Source organism: Nuphar pumila, chromosome 2, assembly GCF_984573655.1.
Source record: "Nuphar pumila chromosome 2, dmNupPumi1.hap1.1, whole genome shotgun sequence".
Classification (NCBI taxonomy): Eukaryota; Viridiplantae; Streptophyta; class Magnoliopsida; order Nymphaeales; family Nymphaeaceae; genus Nuphar; species Nuphar pumila.
In genome coordinates, this window is record NC_143250.1 from 141,318,719 (window position 1) to 141,340,669 (window position 21,951).

Genomic DNA, 21,951 nt, shown 5'->3' on the forward strand with positions numbered 1-21,951 from the left:
AGTGGTCTCTCAGGTGTCCCAACCTTACCTTCTTTTTTTGATAGTTCATACGCTGACAAACAAACAATGCATCAGCCATGTCAAAAGTTGTTTTTAAGATCTCAGAAGATGTCAAACAATGCATCAGCCATGGAAGGAGGGAGAGATCGTGTCGGCCAACGGTGGTGGGCGTCGGCCAACGGTGGTCGGCGTCGGCCAACGGTGGTCGGCGACGGCCAACGGTGGTCGACGACGGCCCAGCTCCAATGATAATGCGGATGGGGAAGGGGAAGAGGCGATGACCCGGCTCGGCGGCTCCAGGGTTAGGAAATTAGGGAAGGGAGTTAGGGTTAGTAAACATGTAGAAAAATATAAAGGGTTGGGGGCGGGGATGGGGCGGGGCGGGGCCGGGATGGGGATGGGCCGGGGGCGGGGCGGGGATGGGCCGGGGCGGGGATGGGGCGGGGCGGGGCGGGGCGGGGCGGGGCGGGGGAACGTGCCAGTCCATCCCCGCCTCCACCCCCGGACGGGGATGGATTTTAACCTTCGTCCCCGCCTCCATCCCCGTTTCATACCCTCCATCCCCGGTCCAAACGGGGCGAGGCGGGGCGGGGCCCCGCTTTCCCCCGGTCCACTGCCATCCCTACTCCGAATGGGGGATGAGATTAATCCAATAGATCCATGTCTATCTTCCCTGAAAATTCGAAAAAGGAGCAAAAAATGGGTAAAAAAGATAAGAATAAGCCATTTGGCTTATCCGAACCTTCAAATTATGGGACAATTAAAAGGGTTTGGCCATCCCAGGTGGGAGAACCATCCTGTTTTAGCCGTCCAGGGTGGGAGGGCCTAATTCTGGGACAACTAGTACCATCAAATCTGCGCCAACCTTAACTCTTTCGTTCTCTCCCGCATGTTATCCACTAGGATATAGGTTGCACCAATGTGCTGTGTGATATCTCCAGTCTCACTTTCCTGAACATTTGTTTGCCGGATGCAATCAATGAGCTAAGTCTTCCCAGCATCAACATGGACAAGGATAAGAAAGATTGGAGATTGTAAATCATTGACACTTCTTTTCTTGACCTATGCATCTTCATCACTACTTACATCTTCTTCATTTTGATTGCCTTCGTTTACCTTTGATCAGTTGTGTCCTTTCTAGGTGCAGCAGGAAGCTTTTCTGATGCTGCAGATGATTTAGATGACATACCACTCTTGATACTGGAAGACTTTGCACTAGATGCATTCATCACTTTGGAGGATGCTGAAGGGTCCATCAAATGCTTTGCGCCTCTTTTTACCATTTGATCCTCCTCCTCCTCAAATGCACTTTTAACATGTAGTATGACATCTGCATCCCAACTGTATCCATCCCATTCATTTTTCATGCTCTTTAGTATCATCTTTTTCGGGTTCATGGTCAATCTCTAGATCCTCCATATTTTCACCAACCAACGATTCATCTTCAGACTTCTCAACATCCAATCAAAGAGCACCAATACTACCTGTTCGTTCTTGCATATAACCATCAACCTTCTTTTGACTTTTTATTCTTCCTTTTACCTGCATCTGCAACCTCCATGTTTTGCTTCTCTCCTTTTACTAATTCACCTTTAACAAACCACCAATATCAAATTCATCATCTTTTAAATCCTTGTTTTCCTCTTTTTCTTTCCAGACTCTGCCTTGTCATTGTTCTGCACAGGTGCCTTCTTCCCTTTCTTTTCCTTCTGATTCTTGTTAGGAGAAGCGGCATCATCAGGTAAAGCAGCCACATATTCAACTTGATGCTTACCACTTGCAGTTTATCATCCATTAAGCCTGACACTTGAACATCTGGAGACTAGGCTGCGAGTGTTTTTCATCATCAACCACATGATCCTCCTTGTTTTTCTTGCCAATAGCCGCACTCATAACTGGAGGCTCTTTATCATACACGACAAAAGTGTTGATTAAAACTTAATGAGCTCTATTGGATTGAGACTCACCTTGCCATATAAACAAATCACTTTTTGACTTTTATTTGAATATCTCATATGAGATAGAAAATAGGGAAATATCTCATATATGAGATAGAAAATAGGGACCTTATGAGTTTCTTTGACTGTTAAAGACTTTACCTTTAATAACTATAAATAAAGGGCGTGCTCTTTTATAGAAAGTTGAAGAGATAATTCTTTGCATGAGGGAGAGAGAAAATATATTGTATCTCATTTTTAGTGCTTTCAATTGGAGATAAGAAAGAAAGATGGTAGTTCTGCTTTCTTGGGTGTTTTTTCAATATTTTGAGTTTTTTTTTTATATTTATTTTAAAGAAGTGTAAGAGGGAATGTGACAATTTATTTTTGGTGAGTAAGATGAAGTTTATTGTAACAGGCATCGATCTTAGTGATGGATCAAATGATATGTACAATTATTCTCATTTGTGGCTTTATTTATTATCTCCTATATGAGTGATTGATTATATTAATAAATGATCTTGTAATCTTATTATAAATGTAAGCGGTTTTGCTGAACCACGTAAAATTCTATTGTTTTATGACTATTTGCTTTAGCGTAGACTCCAAAATCACAAAAAAAAAAGAAATACTATAAACTGCATGCCTATGTCAACTTATTGAGAAAAGATTGAAATTATCACCAACAAGCAAATATTACCCAATCTTGTAACAAGGATATTAGTTCAAAGAAAAATAAATCCTTTTGACCCACAACGACGGTAAGTACAAAAGGTGGAGCCAGTGCGGCTGAGTGTATGATCTTAGGGGTGGTTTATCGGTGTAAATATTAAAAAAGAGTCAACAAAATGGTTTCATAATGTGGTCTAAAGTTGTCACCAAACTAATGTTCTAAATATTCTACTATGAGCACGAGCCAAGCTCAATCTCGGTTATGCTAAACACCACGAGTCCATGGGAACCAAACCGAGCTCAAACATGTCCCGTTAGGTTCATTCGGCTCGTTTATCAGACCTTCCGAGTCTGAACTAAGGATGGCAAAATCTGACCCGACTCGCCAACCCGCTTCTTAGTCGGGTTAGGGTTTGGCTTAAACGGGTTCGTGTCGTCAACGGGTCAACCCGCCTAACCCGTTTATTAAACGGGTCGTGTTCGTGTTAGGGGTATGCCAACCCGCCAACCCGTTTGACCCATTTAATAAACGGGTTAGGCGGGCGGGTCAATTCATTTAATTATTTATGTTTATCTTGGTGATTGTAAGACAACTTGGTGGATATGTTTATAGTATGGTTGTAACTTGTAAGACAATTATGTTGATGTTGTCTTTATGTTTATGACTTTATGTTGAAGTTTTATGTTAATGTTGGTAGTACAATTCCATATTGAGATTTGCAAAAAAGAAAAGTATAATATGTATTTTTTTTTGTTTCTAATTGTGTTATTTGGGTTACTCGGGTCGGTTATCATGTCTATGTTATCGGGTCGACCCATTTAATAAATGGGTCGCCGTGTTGTGTAATCGTGTTGCATCGACCCGACCCATTTATTAAACGGGTTAACTGTGTCGTATCAGGTTACTCGTTTAATAAATGGGTCATGTTCGTGTTTGCCACATCTGCCCCGTTTAATAAACGGGTCGTGTTCGTGTTGAAGTATTCTGACCCGCCAACCCGTTAACCCGACCCACCAACCCGCCGACCCGACCCGATTGCCACCCCTAGTCCGAACACAACCTCTAACAAATGGCAGCAGCTACCGACGGAAACTTGATCTGTGGGTGCAACACTAAGTCAACGAATTGCCTCCGCTAGGCACCATAAAGACTCCCCTTTTTTGAAAATAGCACGACTCGCAGAGCCCTGGGAGACGGATGCAAACTCTCTCGGGATCGGGCGAAGAAACTCCGCGAAGACGGGGAACTCCGGCAGCCGCCGTCGGTCGGCCATGGCTGCCTCTTTGGCTAAGCGCGCCTCCTCCGCCTCCCACCGGACCGAATCCATCCTGCTGCAGGCGTACGGAGACCCGCCAGAGCTCCGTCTCACCCCCGACCAGCTCCGGCATTGCTCCGAAGCCCTCCGGCTGCTCAAGTGCAAGATCCAGTCCCAGGAGAGGCTCCAACAGGAGTTCGAGGCCCTTCAGGTGATCGGACGATCCTTCTTCTTCTGCTACTGCTGCTTCTTCGTTCGCTCGCGTGCACTTAGTTTTTTTTTCTTTTTCTTTTTTGTCTGATTGCGCCTATTTCCTGAGGTTTCATCTTCTGAATCCTTATGCTTTATATTTTATTGATTTGATTATGATGATTTATTAGCATTTGAGTAGTGTTATCTCTCTTGATCGCACTTTGATTCAGCTTTTTGGTTTTTATTCGATCGATATAGCGGGGATTGAGGACTATTTCTTAACATTTGATGTAGTGATATGATCGTCCTAATGGAAGATTATTAACTGTTGGTTTCATGCTAGTATGAACTGGTTATGCTTCTTTTTGGCTCTAATAAAAACAGTTATATCGTGGAATGGTGATTGTGGATGTTAGATGCCCGAGTTCTTTCTGTACGAGAGTCTCATATCCGAGAGAAGAGAATTATAAGGGTCGTCGGATATACTGAGCTAGATTTTCCTAAGAAGTTTAATTCCAGAGCCTGGATATCCAATCCTGTCATTGTTTGGTACTTGGATGGCATATCCAGACGGGAACTTGAAATGTGCGTTTGGGAATTTCCCAAGCATCGGATTTATGAATTGGCATACAAATTTCAGTTCCAAAATAGGACAACCACGAAATCATCGCACACCCTTACAGAAAAGAAATGAGTTTTCGATTGGTCCATGAATTACATTTTTGGTCATTGATTGCATCCTTCGTGAAGTATCTGAATTGTAGACATTTATATACATTATGAAGCACAATACTATCCGACCTGTTCCAACTGATACTTTGTAAGTGTATGAGCACTTGTTTCAAGGATTTTTTTTTTCAAGTATGTTTCACAAAGGGTGTATATGATTTTGAACTACTTTTTCTTTGAATGCTTTTAAAGCAACAAGATGTTGCAGCACTCATAATAATAATGTGATTCTTCAATTTAGGAGATTTGTGTTACGTTATTCTAGTCTGTCACTGAATTGCCTGCAAGATCATTTAGGCCATTGATTTCCTTTTCTATTTCCTGGAGTACTTTTGCATATTTTTGCCTAATTAAGGGTTGTAAGGAAGAAAAGAGAAGCGTGGGTTACTCACTGAAAAATTCCAGTTGTACTTATTAAAACTGTTTAATTAACTCTCAATATTGGGTTAAGCTGTTAGCTTAGTCACAAGATTCTGGATTGTGGATATGATGTTTGGAAGGCAGAGTCATGTGCTGCAGTTTGCTGCCCAACCCAAAGTAGAGAACCTGGAACCATATTATTATCATGACCTGTTTATCTCTTTGTTGTGGGTGCGATTTCTTTTTCATCATTGCTTTCACAGATTCATGCACATGCATATGTTCATGTGTCAGTCTGTAGGTGAGATGGTGGAAGGTCATGCATAAAGAGCAAAAGTAGTTGGAATGCATTATTATGTTTCTTTTTCTCAAGGATTTTGTGAGTGGCTTAACTTACTAGGTTCTGCCACACATCCTCTGTAGGCTAGCATGTTAAGAAAGAGTGAGATGCTGAGAAGATGCAGAGTTGCCCTTGAAGATGAAAATTTGAAGAAGAACCGTTATGAAGATGTCTTACCATGTAACATGGCTTGCAGTGTTTTCATGTTACCGAGAAAGTAAATTTCTTGTATGGGTGCTTTTGTGGAAGTTACTAATTGTTTCTTATACTTTCCAGTTGACAATTCAAGAGTTGTTCTTGACTCAAGTAAGGATGACAAGTTGATGGGAAATGGCTATATCAATGCTAGCTTCATCATGGTATGCATTTATATGGTTCTCGTGTGTGTGTAGCATTGCAGAACTTAGTTTGATTCAGAGTATATTATTCCTTCACACAATATGCATAAGGTATCTGGTTCTGTATATTCCTTTTAACCACTTCAGTTATGTAGCCTGCTTCTGTTGGAAATGTTTCTTGGTTTATAGCTACACAAGGTCCATTGCCTGAGACTTTTGAGGACTTCTGGGAGATGGTAATCCAATGCCACTGTCCTATGGTTGTCATGCTTACTCGGCTGGTTGATAATTAAAAGGTATTTCACTGTCTGAGTTTCAAGGTAATTACATAATTGTTATGATACTTCATGATAGGCTTTCTATTTTAGTACTTGCATTTTGTGTGCATAATCTCCTGTGTTGGCGCATTGCTATTTGCATAATCCATGTAGCTTTGACCTATGGACTTCAGCAGAATTCTCCTGTTTTGGTCTCTTTCAATCTCTTTGGTCCTGCTCACCCTGTTACACTAATTTTCTAGTTTATGGTAATGATAGCGATTATAATTTCCAATATCTCAATTCCTTAGAAAAAAATCTAATATTGCAAAAGTAATTGGTTCAATTCGAACTTTTTAATACTGAATTTATTGCCCTTTTGTCAGCTCACCTAATAAAAAATGTTTGATAACCTGTTGTACATGAAAATCTGTGTAGTTTTTGTGATATATATGTTGTGATTGGTATATATTGTTTTCAAAATAAGAGGATGGTGCTTTGATTTAAATCCTGACTTCAGTGTTAAGCATCAGCCAAGTTCCTGGTTGCAGTTAATTTAGCTTTTAATCTTTTATCCAGGAATGGATCAATATTTTGGTTGCATGGGTATGACATTTGAAGTGTTCAACCTGGAATTTACTGCTTTCGCGCATTACACCAAAATGTTGATCTAAGTAAAGAATTTTGTGCCTCTGACTGCTTCTGTGAATGCCAACATATTAACTATGACATAAATATGAAATAGTGGTATTATCAGGGTTATTACAAAAGCGTCCCTGGTGATTATTCATTAGAGCTTTTTCAGACTGCACATTGCTTAGAAGTTAGAACCATTGACATTGCTCCTCAAATACCGCATTGATAGACGTCAAGGGCCATGGTGAGCTAAGCATGGAACTTCTTGATCCTCAAGGGCCTCAACCTTTTCTCTGAAAAGATTTTGATCTATTTGAGTATGCTTCTGTATTGCTACTTTTGATTTGTGCAGAAATATTATGTTCTATTATCACTACAAAATGCAGCTATGGTTTGTATATTTGTCGATAAAAAATTGAAGATTTGCAAGCGAACATTGAAACCTAGATACTTTGTTTGTCTACAACAGCCATCGAATTGGCATCAGCTTGCTGTTTCTTGGTGTCTTGTAACCAAATATGCCTTTGCATGCGTAATTTTATGGGTTTGTATTAATATCCCTTGCACAATCCATGTTATATTAATGTCTAGGAAGCTTAAGTAACCCATTAGACTTGGCTTAGTACATCAACCAAGTACAATCTAGTAAAACATTTGCAGAGTTCTAGCAATGTACAACAGTTCGATCCATTGATCAGTATTTTTGTGAGATTTAACTTTGAGCAAACATCAGTCAACTTCTAGTCCAGGGGAACACCATAGATGATCCAAATCCTCCACTCACAATGCATTAGAGATTTAGGACACTTTTACCAGGGCATCTCCTCAACATGTTTGCACGATTGTCTGTATATACTTCTAAGTCTTAAGAAACACATTGGTTATACCCAACTGAAGCTCCCAATTATAAGTGGGGCTAGATGACAGGCCATGACCCAGTCAAAGCGGTCAATCCACTTGGATGAGACAGTCTGTGACCTGATTTTGATGGGGTTGGTGCTCAAAACCTCAGCCTAGGCCTGGCCCACCTGGGCTGGGCCATGGGCTTCCCACTTCTTTTGATGGTAAAGACACATGCCAGGCATGGCCTGCCCAACCTAGGTCCATTTTGAACTAGGACCTTCTGCCTGCTGACTGGCTTTGCTGGGTTCTCAAAGGCCGGCTGGTGCTACACATGTTTCTTCAATTACATGTGTTATAAAGGCTACCTGAATGCCCTTTCTGGTGCTACCTAAAACAAAAGGCCACCATGGTATTCTGAAATTTGTAGGGATGATAGAAATTAGTCAACATGTTAATGCCATGATGAGCTGTCATGTAAACAACCTCATGATACCAGAGTTGTTTAAACATGCAGCTGGAGTTGAATTAAATGCTTCATGTTGGGATGCTGTCATATCTGAGATTCTTTTATGTGCGTCTCTGACCTTTATCCCATGCTTTCTTCAATGGCCTTTAGGCTCTTGGTTTGTGTACACACATGCACACACATACACACACATGCGTATGAATTGAATAGTTCATGAGTTGTATAAACTGCAGTTTGAAGTTGAAATAAGTTCCCCTGATATGCTCCAACCTATGTCACATGGGTGCGGGTGCGGCACTTTCAAAAAACTTGGGTGCGGGGGTGCGGCAAAAATATAAAAAATTATATATATATATATATATATATATATATAAAGTTCAAAAGTTGGACATAAATGACCCTGGGTGCGTTGACTACACCCAGGGTCAGGTTGACTGCATCGGGTGTGGGTGCGGCACCTAGTTGGAGAGTCCCTGTGACATAGGCTCCAACCTTTTCTTCATTCCTTCTAGTAGATACTCAACAGCCTTATTATTACAATTTATGACCTTGGATTTTCAGATCTTTACTTTGGATTGTTATTTTCAGATGGTAAAGTGTGGTGACTATTTTCATTCTGAGGAAGGTTCTAGCGAAATTGGGAAGTTTTGTGTCACCACAAAGCACATGAGGATATGTGATACTTCCTTAGTATTACGCTACATTGAAGTGAAATACCAAGAGGTGAGAAGAACAACGGAGTTTTGCTAGTTTATATGCAATTGCAAATGTGAAACAAATAGCATTTAGTGCAATTCTTGTTACGTGATATAGTCTGAAACACTTTATGTCTTTAACTTTTGCCACATCTGAAGCTATGATTTATATGTAAATAGTTTTGTTTTTTTTCAGCACCGTTAAGGACTTGGTCATCCATTAAAAATTTCCTAGTTTAATTTGATTATTTTAAAAAGAAAGATGAATGGAGGATAAGTTTCTTCTGTATTTAATGTCATGTGGTAATATTCTTTTAATAAATGGAACATGACAAAAAGATCTGTGCATTATCTTTTCTTTTTGAACATCTGGAGATGCGAATATGACTGGTTGTATATGTGGTCTCTTTTCCTTGCTTTCTCCAGGATGTTTTTGGTCGCTAATGCACAACCAGATTTAGGATTGCTGGATTTTTGGCTGATGTTAGTATGATATACAATCTGAAATGTTGAAATGGCTATTCTTTTGTTTGAGTTTGGAAAATGATGCTGTCATACTTTTGGCAGCATTTGCATGACTGGCTTATCGCCAAGTTTGGTTTTTACATGTAACTATCCAACCATAGAGGGAAGAAATGGAATTGTGTGTCTTATATCAAGAATGTAAGTCTAAAGGGATGTATACTCAACTGTAGACAATTATCTTTTCTATCTCACATCACTGGTCTCTTGTATGGATGCCACAAAATTTTGGGCGTTTCTTGTATACAGTTACTTCCACACGCTTGTTTGTAAGCATATTTCAATGGATATTTTGAGGATGTGGGTTCCAAGAGTAGTATAGAGGACGGAGGAAGAACAGTTAGACCATCTGCATATTTGTGATATTTCCTTTTAATATTCATTTCAATGAGAAAAACAACTACATGATGCAGTGGACAGGGGCTTTTGCAATAGAGGATCATTCATAAGGCTATTCATTGCTGTATTTATAGCCCAGAAATGCTTCAGAGATTCGGTGATTTTATGAATTTGATTGCAACCATAGTCTTTTCTTTTAAACATATGCAGTTTCAGTTTCTTGAGTCTCTTTCATGCCCCAACTTCAGCACAAAATTTTCCTTTTCTTTCTTTCTTTCCTTTTCATTTCTTGTTTTGTCCCTTCATGGTCTCCTTTCCTCTGCAAATTTACTATGTTTACATTTGTACATGTACCGTATCTATATTAACATCCCGGGTATTATAGTCTTTTGACCCACATAACGGTGGCTGTGTTGTAACAATTTTCATTTTTTTATAAAAGGAGGACGAACAGGACATGACCCATAACTGTGACCAGATTGGAGCCCTAACAACTTTTCACCTTCCGTCTCTCTACTTTCTCTGTTTCTTCTAATATCCATCAAAATCTTTGAGTCTTTAACCCAGAAGCAGAGGATATGTTTCTTGTTTTGTTCATCATAATTTCTATGTTAGTAATAGTCATCCAAGTGGCCTCGATCATTCGTCTTTTACTCAGATACACTCATTCCACCTAAAACTGTCATACTCTCCCCTTTTTAGTATTGTTGCCTTATCACCGTATCAAATCCAGTTTTCAGATTCTACATTGTAGTCATGTAAACTGCACTTTACTGCTCCAAGAAAAATTAAAATCAATAGATGCTTCTGACACTATGTTAAAAAGAGTTTCCACAAATATTTACCTCCTTTTGATTTTATCAGATGCTACCTATGTCACATTGAAACACATATGAGCAGTAGTACCTGTGTGGACATGGCCTGACATGGGTATGGGTACCGGACACAGAATGGGCACATGCTGGTTCAGATTGGGTCGGGTCCAATCCTGACCGAAACCAAATTTTTTTTTTTGATGTCAGTGAAAGGCAGGGGGGAAGAAGAAAAAATAGGAAGAAGAAGAGGAGGAGAAGGAAGAAGAAGAACAAAAAAAGAAAACGGAGAAGGAAGAAGAAGACAAAAGAGGAAGAGGAGGTGAGGGAAGAAGAAGATGAAAGAGGAAGATGATGAGGAGGAAGAAGACGAAAAAGGAAGAGGATGAGGAAGAGGAAGGCGAAAGAAGAAGAGGAAGAGGAGAAGAAGAATACAAAAGAGGAGGAAGAAAAAGTAGGACAGAGAGAGAGAGACCTTTTTATTAAAAAAATCATTCCCCTCTCCCTTCTTTCCAAAAATTACAGTCACCCCCTCTTGCATAATTTTTTTTAAATTTCTGATATGGACCTTCCCCTCTTCAAAAATTACAGTCAAACCCCCTACAGTTTTTTTTATTTTTTTTGATATGGACCCTAATATAGATCCACACTTGATCCAGACACAAACTCTCTCTCTCTCTCTATATATATATATATATATATATATGTATATATATAGCCGTGTCCCCGTACCCTTTTTTTGAAATTACGGTGTTGTACCCGTACCCGTACCTGTACCCGTACCCGTACCCATATGACATAGGATGCTACAAAGATTCAATTGAAATGGTCATCGGTCAGGGTAAGTTACGATCTTCTTACTACCTCCGAAAAATCAAGAAGCTCTTACGGGTCCTCTAGTACCATGTCAACAACCTGGTATGCTTATCATCCTGGAGAAGAAAGCAAATAAATGAAAAGAACAAAATAAACAAAAGGGGGTCCTTGTTGATTTGTCATTCGATGAATGTTTGCATTGCAAGCCTAGATTAGAGAGCTGTTTTTTGCTTGCAAAAGACTTGTTCTTTCACGGCAGTCATTTGAGAAGACTCACATGCTTACTTCTCTTAATCACAGCTATTCCACAAATTGATTGACATGCGTACATTGAAGTGCTTGCTTTTATGTTCATAAAAGTTTTCTCTTATTAGCCATGAAAGTTAGATTATATGAGAGAGAAGCTTATCACATAATGATGTAATTGTTCACTTATGTTATTCCAACCACCTGCAGTCAAGTGCACCACCTCTGCCTGTACTACATCTGCAGTATCCTTTGTGGCCTGATCATGGAGTGCCTGATGACACACGAGCTGTTCGTGATATTGTGAAAAGGTTTTATCATGTTCCTGCAGAATATGGCCCATTGGTTGTGCATTGCAGGTTTAATTTTGTGTTTCAACCGGAAGATAGTTTTTAGTTCTTTTCATTGAGGCCATCATTATGAATATGAGGATTTCTAGTTCTTTACACTGAGGCAAACTATTTAAATTTTGTTCTGAATATTCTTACTTGCATGTGAACCTAAAATTGTTTCTTTTTATTTTATTTTGCTCAGTGCAGGTATAGGAAGAACTGGTGCATTTTGTACCATCTTCCACACAATCCAAAGAATACTGAGTGGGGATATGTCAGCTGTGGATCTTGATAAGACAATCATTTGTTTCAGATCACAGCGAATTGGAATGGTACAAACAAAGGTAAATTATGTTGGTCTCTTTTTTTACTTTTTGCTGATTCTCCAAGTTCTCATTTTTTAGGAGAGATGTGCCATTATTGCAATTTCCTCCAGAAGGTGGTGTAAACAAACAAGCGGAAATAATAAAAGCCTTTAAGGGCATACAAAGATTACAAGAAATGCAAGTCCACAAAGGGACAATACAAAGAGCGAATGAATGTCAATCACAAGAGCACAAGTGCATACAATGGCTACTAAGGGCAATCAGAAGAACATAAAAAATATAATCTTTGTTAATGTTAAATACATGCCCCATATAGTCGTTGGGATGCTCCCAACTACTATATTGGACAAAGTCCAATATCCCCTTATGAAAAGGGAAAAACAAGAAACATAAAAAAAGGCAAAGACAAAACTACCCCTCATAGGCAATACCTATTACATAGATGTAAAAGACTAAAATGCCCCTAGAAAGGCAAAATCCAATAATAATAAAAAATACCCCTCATTGCCAGTAATCGTACTTTTCATGAACGCACTAAATATATCGAATTGGATTGTCACTATGTTCGAGAAGAGTATCTACATGGGACCATAGATTTGTCATATGTAACATTAGAGTTTCAGTTAGCAGATTTCTTCACCAAACCTCTCGTTGCCCCCCCCGCCGATTCCACTTTCTCTTAGACAAACGTTCGGTTATCGAACCGTAAGTTTGATGGGGAGTATTAAATTGTATATATATACATTTATATATGTGTGTATATATTATATATATTATTGATGTATATATATTTTTATTTTCTTTATTTTATTTCTATTTTATCTAGTTCATTTAGAACTAGATCTAATTCTTTTAGAGCTAGAGTTGGACTAGTAACGAAAGTGTTGACTAGTCAAAAGAGTCATTGGATTAGCTCCAATGGCTCCATTTTCATCCATTGGAGCTAGTCCAACGACTCTCTTAAGTCCCTCTCTTTCTTGCCTCTTGCTTGTATATGAATAAGGGTGTTCTCCCTTTCTTGTAATACAATGCTTCTTGCATAGTGATGAATAAAATAATATTTATATTAGCCCTCTTGTGAAATACCTTTGTGTAGGTTTGGTATTGAGTGTGCCCTTTTGTGGACACTTGTTGTGCATGTTCTTTTGAATCTTTGGTGAGCATATTAAGTGTGATTGAAAGATTCTCGTTTCTTTACACAAACAAGCGGAAATAATAAACGCCTTTAACAACATACAAAGAGTACAAAGAACAACACAAGTCCATAAAGGGATAATATAAAGAGCCAATCAATGGTAATCACAAGAGCACAAGAGCACAAGTGCATACAATGATCACTAAGGGCAATCACAAGAATATAAAAAACAGAATCTTAATTAATGTTAAAAATGCTTAAGAAAAAGCATTAAACAAGAGGGGTTTTTAATCCCTTTATATAGACAATACAAGGCCCATATAGCCGTTGGGAGCCCAACAACTATATTGGACAAAGTCCAATATGCCCTTATGAAAAATCTAAAATCCCTTACAAGGGCAAAAACCAAAAATAATAAAAAATAGTTTATAAATATATACAATATATACATCCATATATATATATATATATTAACAGGTGGACATGAAAATTTGCCAATGTTTAAGTTTCCAATAGCATGCTGCATGACTGGATGTCACGTCAAGTAATTTATAAGCCAGTAATCGGTCCAAATGCCCTCTTCAGTCTGGTTAGAAATTTATTGCTGTGCCTCTTGCCAAGATAAGAAACAAAGTCACACTTAAATAAATTTTCTGCTGATTGTGACCTTTTTATTAGTGAAATTTGTTTAGGAAGGTATTCTTCATATTTTGCGTAGAATAGTAGCCATCTAACAGCATGGTCAATATTGTGTTTCTATCAGTATGAAATCTAGCTTGACGTTTCAATTGGCTTAATGAGTTCCCCCTCTAATTCTCTTCCAGCTTTGCTATTCCACTGGGTCCTTGTATTAGTAGCGTATGATAATGCATTGAGGTAATTCAACCATCATCCATCATCCTGACTATCTTTCCTTCTTTTTTTCTTCTGTATTTCTTATCTCAAATACTCTTTTTTGCTTATCCTAATTTTCCTATGAAAAATCTTTTCTTTATGTGATAAAGGTCACAACCTTTGCATCACCTTCTGGTATGAAATTTGAGGTTAATATTATCCTTAAACGTATAGTGTCTTTGTTTCAATCAGATGTTCTTAGCTTACACATCAATGACCGTTGGCTCACATCTTTCAGGATCGAATGGGCTGTCCATTTGGCGCTACTATTACATCACCAAAGCCTGTTTGGAAAAAAGAACAAATGAGAAGGGGAACAGCCAGAATCTTGTCGACATGAAATTTACTTTGTTGCATGTTATTTTGTTAAAGTTGTCTGCATAAGCCTCTTGGTCTATATATGCAGTTGAGTGGCATCCTTGTTGTCTGGACTTAAGCAACAAGGCCGTTCAGGTCAGGTTATGATATGACAAATGATAATTGGCTTGTTGATGTGGTCATTGGCAGGCGAGTTGATGCCTGTGTACCCATCGTTTATTGGTACATGAAAGGTAGAACTGGCAGCAAATAGGCTAAAATAGCACGTTTGAAGGAATTGGGGTGTGGGGGAAGGGGTGCACTTCGTGATGCGGTTATATATTTGTGCATGCACATATAATATTTGCTTGTATGCTTTTGTGGTTTATGTGGAAAGGTGCTCTGGGCTTGGGGAATGATGTGGTGGTGTACTTGCACATGCACATATATATTTGCACGTATGCTTTTGTAGCTTCTGTGTTTGTATGGAAATATGCCTATGGTTTCTAGCAGTGAACAGGATACACTGTCATCTTATACGGTGTCTTGAGAACATGATACAATGTATTATGTCATCTTTACTGTGTCTTGAGATTATGTTATATCTCTATTCATCCCGGCATTCATGAATATGCAAATAGAGGCAATGGAAGCCATTGATACAGGGTGACCCTCTCATCGTTTGGTTGTCAGGAGCAATTTTTCTTCTGCTATGCTGCCATTATTGATGAACTGGAAGACCTGCTCTCACGGAGTAAATGCTGACTGGCTTGATTCAATTGAGAAGCTTAACAAGGTGGCTCAGCTTTTTTTTTTTTAACTCTCTGCTTTTGTGTAGATGCTGCATAAATCATGCAGTATATGATACTTTTATGAGATTCTAATCATCATTGTTGCTGTTTGTAGGCTCACGTGAATGGAATGATCTTTGTTTTATGATTACTCAGTGTAATGTAGCAAATCAACCGCAGAAGCCTCTGCTACACTTCTGGAATTCAACGGCTTCAGTTAACCTGTAGATAACATTAGAAATAGACAATAGAATGTACTGGGAATTCGCCACGATCATTTTTCTTTATTTTCATTATGGAGACCATGGTGGTCTACTGCACGAGATTGAAGCTAAAGTATCAATGTGATTGAACCATTTTGGATTTCACAATTATGTGTTTTGCCTGATGTGGCTGTATGAAAAGTAGAATTGTACCCAAGTCTGTTTTCACTTGCTCTAACCATTTTTTTTTCTCAATTTCCATCCCTCATCGCGCAAAATGCTACAAATGTACTCACATAGCGTGTATACCAATGTTGTCAATATGGGTGTATCGGCCAGTGCTGATCGTATCGGCAGAAAATCGATACACATCACCCTTGAATCTGTTATTTTTCATAAATGTAGAAATACTAAAAATTAAAATTTAATATTTTTAGTATTATTTTAATGCTTTTAACAGGCGTGATGTTGTGATTGGCATGTAATTATTATTATTATTATTATTATTTGGCTGATACAGAGAACGATTCACTTGAGTATCAGTACATAGTGCTGAATCGCTGGCCAAAGGATTGAGGGCCGATACTGACATTGGTGTATACCACGGTGTGTGTAAGATCCAGAGACTCTAGCAAGCTCCAGAAGCAAACATAGAAATGGATGCCAATGGATAGGATACATGCCAAATCATGCCATATCCAAATCTAAATCTGAAATAGAAATAGTAGATCTAAATATTGAATCCAGATCTAAAATCACATCAGATGAGGCACGGTTGAATTGGGATACCAAATACATGTGGTAATGTTGTACCCGGTAGGGAAAGATTAAAAGAAAGCCTTTTACATGTTAAAAATCCAATTCAAGTTGGAAGCTAATCTGAATCCGAATTAGATCCAACCTAAAGCACTGATCTGGATCAAAAAATAATCCTATTAAGCAAATGTGAATCTCATCCTAATGAATATTTAGAGCTTATTTTAAGGATTCAAATCAGGGAATGATACGCCAACTTCCCACAGGATATGCAACTATCTAACTTGTTTGTGCCCTTAAAATGGACCAGGGCATTGAATCATCATAACCCAGAAGCTATGTCTAGGGGTGGCCATCGCGCTGGGTGCCAGACGGGCTGTTGGGTACCCGACATGTATTGAGACAGCTTGGGCTATATTTTGTGGCCCAGACCTGAATCAAGTCGGGCTGGGCCCTTGTCCAATTTACACAAGGCCTGAGAGACCCAGTCTGTTAACTGGGTCTGTCCTAAAGTGCTTGGCTAGAGCCTGACCCGAGCCTAAGTATAACGGAGTCAGACCATGCTGGGGCCAAAACATGGGCCGGGCCCTTGTATAATTTACACAAAGCCAAACAGGCCCGGTCTGTTAACTGCTTCGGGTTTAAAGAGCTCTGTTAGAGCCCAACCCGAGCCTGAATATAACTGAGTCGAACCGTGCTTGGGCCAATACATGGGTTGGGTCCTAATCGGGTCGGCCTGATGGTCACCCCTGGCTATGTCACATCAATACTTATGCCCGTGTCCCGTTACATAATATGCTATTCCTAATTGAAAACTGCTACAAAATTAACGTGTCTCGAGTCCATTTAACGTGTCTGTGTACATAAAACGTGTTGGGGTGTGGAAGGGAAAACCACACATACATATATTCTGCCTCTTGAAAAATTGTCATTTTTGATATTTTTTTCTCACATCTAACACCTAGATGTGATCTATAGGTTTTGTTTAGTGGGAACCTACTTTTGGATCACTAGAATCTGACCTGTATACATTTTTTTCATGTGATCCAAAATCAATGGCTATGAAATTATGAGGTTATTCGGCTAATAAAAACATGTTTTTTTGTCAAAAAACATTAAGCAAGAGTCGATTCGAGAATGCTAAACATATCTAATGGTTCAGATCTATCATAAAACACTTTCAAACTATGGAGCAAAACGAGAAATGCAGCCTAATATGTTTAGTTCTCATATATATATATATATATATATATATATATATAAAAGTAATGGATCGGTGCTAAACCCATTTGGTACTAAACCACGTGTTAAATAGGTTTTTTGGGTTTTTCATTTTACAGATCTGTGTACTTGTTTTTATAGGGATAAGCTCTTGAAGCGTTTGATGAGTGGGTTTTTATAAAGTTTGAAAAATCAATGATTCAAAATCTTTGTAAAATTTTAAGGCTCCAAACATGAAAACACATAATCCAGGTAGGATTCAACCATGCCCAACACATTTATAGGGCCAGGGCCCAGAACCGGTTAAAAAAAAACGGGAAAAACTGAAAAACCCATTTAACACTCCGTTTAGCAGCAAATGGGTTTAGCCCGGACCCAATATATATATAAGAGAAGAGAGAGATGGGGAAGACGCCGGTGGGGATGAAGGCGGTGATATATGGGCTGTCGCCGTTCCAGCAGAAGGTGATGAGCGGGCTCTGGAATGACATCCCCCACAAGATCGAGAAGGTCTCCGAGAATTGGATTAACGCCACCCTCCCCCTCGCCACTCTCTTGGGTACCTACACGTACGTTACGTAACACCACCAATCACTCTCTCTCTCTCTTGTTTGCTCTCATTAATGCTTTCATTTCTCTCTCCCAATTTCTTCCGTTTCATTATGCCGTAGTTGTCCAAATTCATGCTTGGGGAATAAATTAGTTGATCTCTTCTCGCATATGGATCGTAAAAATGTTGGGGTTTTGTTCTTGGTAGTGTAAAAATGCTGCCTCATTGTCTTTTTGGTTTTTATGTTTCTTTTTCTAATAGTTAGGCCTTTTGTGTTTGGAAAGTCAGGTACTCTCCCACTCAACCCTACCTCGTTATTACCATTATTTCTATTATAATTGATGTTTTTGTTGTGAATTTTTAGTATTAGAGATGAATGGGATGTATGGAATCAGTTTCTCAGTGGGGCTCATTTATGCCCCACTTTTTGATGTGGATGAGTGTATTGCATCTTATGGGGTCATCAGGTTTGTGGGTTGGGGGGTGCTGGATGTGGGTTGAGCTGTTGCAGTTATGAGAAAGTACTTGATGCGTATGTCTTGTGGGACTGACGACTGAGCGAATGCAGAACATAACCCATTGTTATTTTTATTGGATTAAGTTTGATAAAATTGCTGGAGATGTTGATTCTAAAGTTTTAAATAAACATGGGTGCAAGTTGTTAATTTCTTGTAATGGAAGAAAGCGGAGGACGAAGGATAACCGAACTTAGGTTTTAAGGGAGGTCAATGGCCTCAAATGAGGTCATGTTTGAGGGTTTGAACGTGGAGCCTTTATTCACAATGAAACTTTAATACGTTACTGCTTAACTCGTTTAATATTTACGAACTTGGTCTTTATTACCTCTAACCTACCTCCTTGTCATGAACAGAATGAAAATCTTTGTGAAGAGGTTTGGTCCTGTCATGAAAATCTAGATATCCTGTAAGTGCTAAATCACTCTTATTATCAACAATAAGTTCTTGATCTATAAATATGTGAACCAAATGCTCCCATTAAACTTATCCACACAAATTTTGACACAGTTCCTTCCAATGCATTTTCTTGTGCTTCTATACTCAAACCTCGTGGCACTTTTTTTGCTTTTCTACTTTTCAAAGAAATCTAAATTTTTTACTAGGGAGATAAAATAATCCAAGACTGGTGTTTTAGGTTAAGTTTGGTTCAATCACATGAGATTCACTTTCATTCAAAAGTACGCCTCATAAAAAGTAAGCTGGCACGTAACCTAAAAGTGAGATTTAGAAAGTGAATCTTGTAAGGAAATGGAAGTCTTCCACGAATGCACTTGAATCTCTTAAATGGAAGTATCTAAAAGATACTTTAGACAAGACCCATAAAAGGGTATAAATGAAAAAACAAGAAATAAATGACAAACTTTATTTATGAGAACAAATGCTTAAAAAGCATTTGAGAGAGTTATTTTACAAAGGAGAATGCACCCCTATTTATAAGAGAAAAGGAAAAGAGCTCATAAGGAGCTCTCCTCTCTAGCCATTGGAACTAGTTCCAATGGCTAGAATTCTAGCTGTTGGACTAGTTCCAATGGCTAGAGACTTGGTCAAGTTCCAACCGGAACTTGACCAAAAACTAATTATCTAGTTAAAAAAGAACTAGATAATTAAAAGACAAAAAAGAAATAAAATAAAATAAAATAAAAAATATATACAAATATATATAATAATAATATTATTATATAAATATGTATTTTATATTTTAACACTCCCCCTCAAACTTACAGTACAATGAGCGAAAATTTGTCTAAGCGGAAGTGAAATCGGGGAGCCGCAACAGGTTTGGTGAAGAAGTTTGCGAATTGGTATTCTGACATATGGTAGATCAATGGTTTCATGCAAGTACTCCTCTCTGACATAGTGACAATCCATCTCAATGTGTTTGGTGCGTTCATGGAACGTCCAGTTGCTTGCAATATAGATTGCACTCTTGTTGTCACAACACATTCGTGAAGCTTGTGTTGCTTCAACTTCCATATCATCAAACAGTTGCCTGAGCCATACGACTTCCATTATAGTGGTTGCCATAACTCTATATTCAGCTTCAGTGGAGGAGAGAGAAACCTTCTGCTGCTTCTTGCACATCCACTATATTAGAGATTCACCTAAAAACACACAAAAACTAGTGTTTGAGTGCTTATTATTAGGACCACTTCCCCAATCAGCATCAATATAAGCAATTAAATCTAATGATGATGATGCAGACAAGAAGAGTCCTCGTGAGAGAGAGCTCTTTAAATATCTAATAATACGTAAAATCGCTCCCATGTGAACAAAGGTGAGAGCATGCTGAAACTAGCTAGCTGTGTGTACAACATGTGCAATGTCTGTCCGAGTGATGGTGAGATAAGAAAGTGCTCAAATAAGCTATCTGAATGGAGTAGGATCATTAAGACGCTCTCCATCATCAATTTTCATTTTAACATCGACCACTTCTAGAGTGTCCACGTTCTTATCGTCTGTAATGCCAGACCTGAAAACAATATCAAAGGCAAATTTAGATTGAGACATTAAGTACCCACAAGGGGAATAAGCAACCTCAATTCTTAAAAAATATCTCAATAATCCTAAGTCGGACATTTCAAAATGAGTTTTAAGAAGAGTTTTGATATTGACAACTCTCTGTTTGTTGTCACCGGTGATGATCATATCATCCACATAAAAAAGAAGAATGATAATACCTGCATTAGATTTCTTAATAAACAAGACAGTGTTATTCAAGCAAGAATGAAATCCAATATTAGTCATAACATGACTAAATCTGTCATACCAGGCTTTTGGAACCTGTTTGAGGCCATAAAGGGCCTTCTTAAGATGAAGAGTTTTGCTGTTAGAGATACAAATACCAGGTAGAGCGTCCATGTATACTTTTTTAATGAGATTCTCATTTAAGAAAACATTTTTGACATCCATTTGAAATATATGCCATTTTTTGATAGAAGCCAAAGCGATTAAAGTTCTAGCAGTGGTCATATGAGTCACAGGGGCAAAGGTTTCTTCGTAGTCAATGCCATACTCTTGAGCATAACCTTTGGTTACGAGTCATACCTTATATCTTTCTAGGGTCCCATCACTTTTGGTTTTGACTTTATAGACCCATCTACAACCTAGGTTTCTTTCTAAGAGGAAGATCTTGAATGGACCAAGTGTTGGCCTTCTCTAATGCATCCAATTATATTTTCATGGCTTCCACTCATTCTTCTCAATTTTTGGCTTCAAAATAGGAGGAAGGTTCATCATAGGATTCGATTAATGCAAGGGCTGCCTTATATGAGGGTGAAAAGGATTCGTAAGAGACGGATTTTCTGGGAGGTCTAGAAATTCTAGAAGTCCTTTGAGGGAGAACTTCAGAAAACCTTTCAAATGCACATGGAGGGTGCTACTCTCCAACTCTTCGTCTTGAATATTGCAGACCAACATCCCTATTGGTTTGGTCTTCGCTATCATTTTTAAAGATAGTAGGACTTTGATCATTGTCAAAGTTACATTCAAAATCCTCTTCATCAAATTTTAAAGTTAAATCGATTAAAAAAAAATATTCAGTAATATCCTTAGATTTTTTACTTTCAAAAGAACTTTCTTTTTCTAGAAAAAATACATTTTTTGATACATATAATTTATCATTTTGAAGATCATAGCACCTGTAGCTTTTTTTATTTTCAGCATATCCTAAAAAGGCACATGGGATTGCACGAGGGAAGAATTTATCATTTTTGTTTGTAAATACAAAACATTTGCATCTAAAAACTCTTAATCTAGAGTAGTCTGGAGCTAAATCATAAAGTTTTTCAACTGGGGATATATTTTTTAATGAAGAAGATGCCATTCTATTGATGAGATAGGTGGCAGTGAGAACTGCTTCAACCCAAAAATCTTTTGGAACTTGACTTGCAATTAGTAAAGTCTGAGTGGTTTCCATAATGTGACTATGCTTGCGTTCCGCAAGACCATTTTTGTTGAGGGGTGTGTGAGCATT

The 21,951-nt window shown here is 38.4% G+C and overlaps 1 pseudogene across 1 annotated transcript; it reads left to right on the forward strand.

The window, feature by feature from the left end:
- The first annotated feature begins 3,793 nt into the window (after positions 1-3,793).
- On the forward strand, positions 3,794-15,651 carry LOC149847364 (protein-tyrosine-phosphatase PTP1-like; annotated as a pseudogene). Its single transcript, XR_016430607.1, has 9 exons — positions 3,794-4,076; positions 5,570-5,666; positions 5,763-5,845; positions 5,980-6,120; positions 8,615-8,749; positions 11,667-11,815; positions 11,991-12,132; positions 15,134-15,236; positions 15,347-15,651. The product of XR_016430607.1 is annotated as a protein-tyrosine-phosphatase PTP1-like (transcript).
- Positions 15,652-21,951: the final 6,300 nt, after the last annotated feature.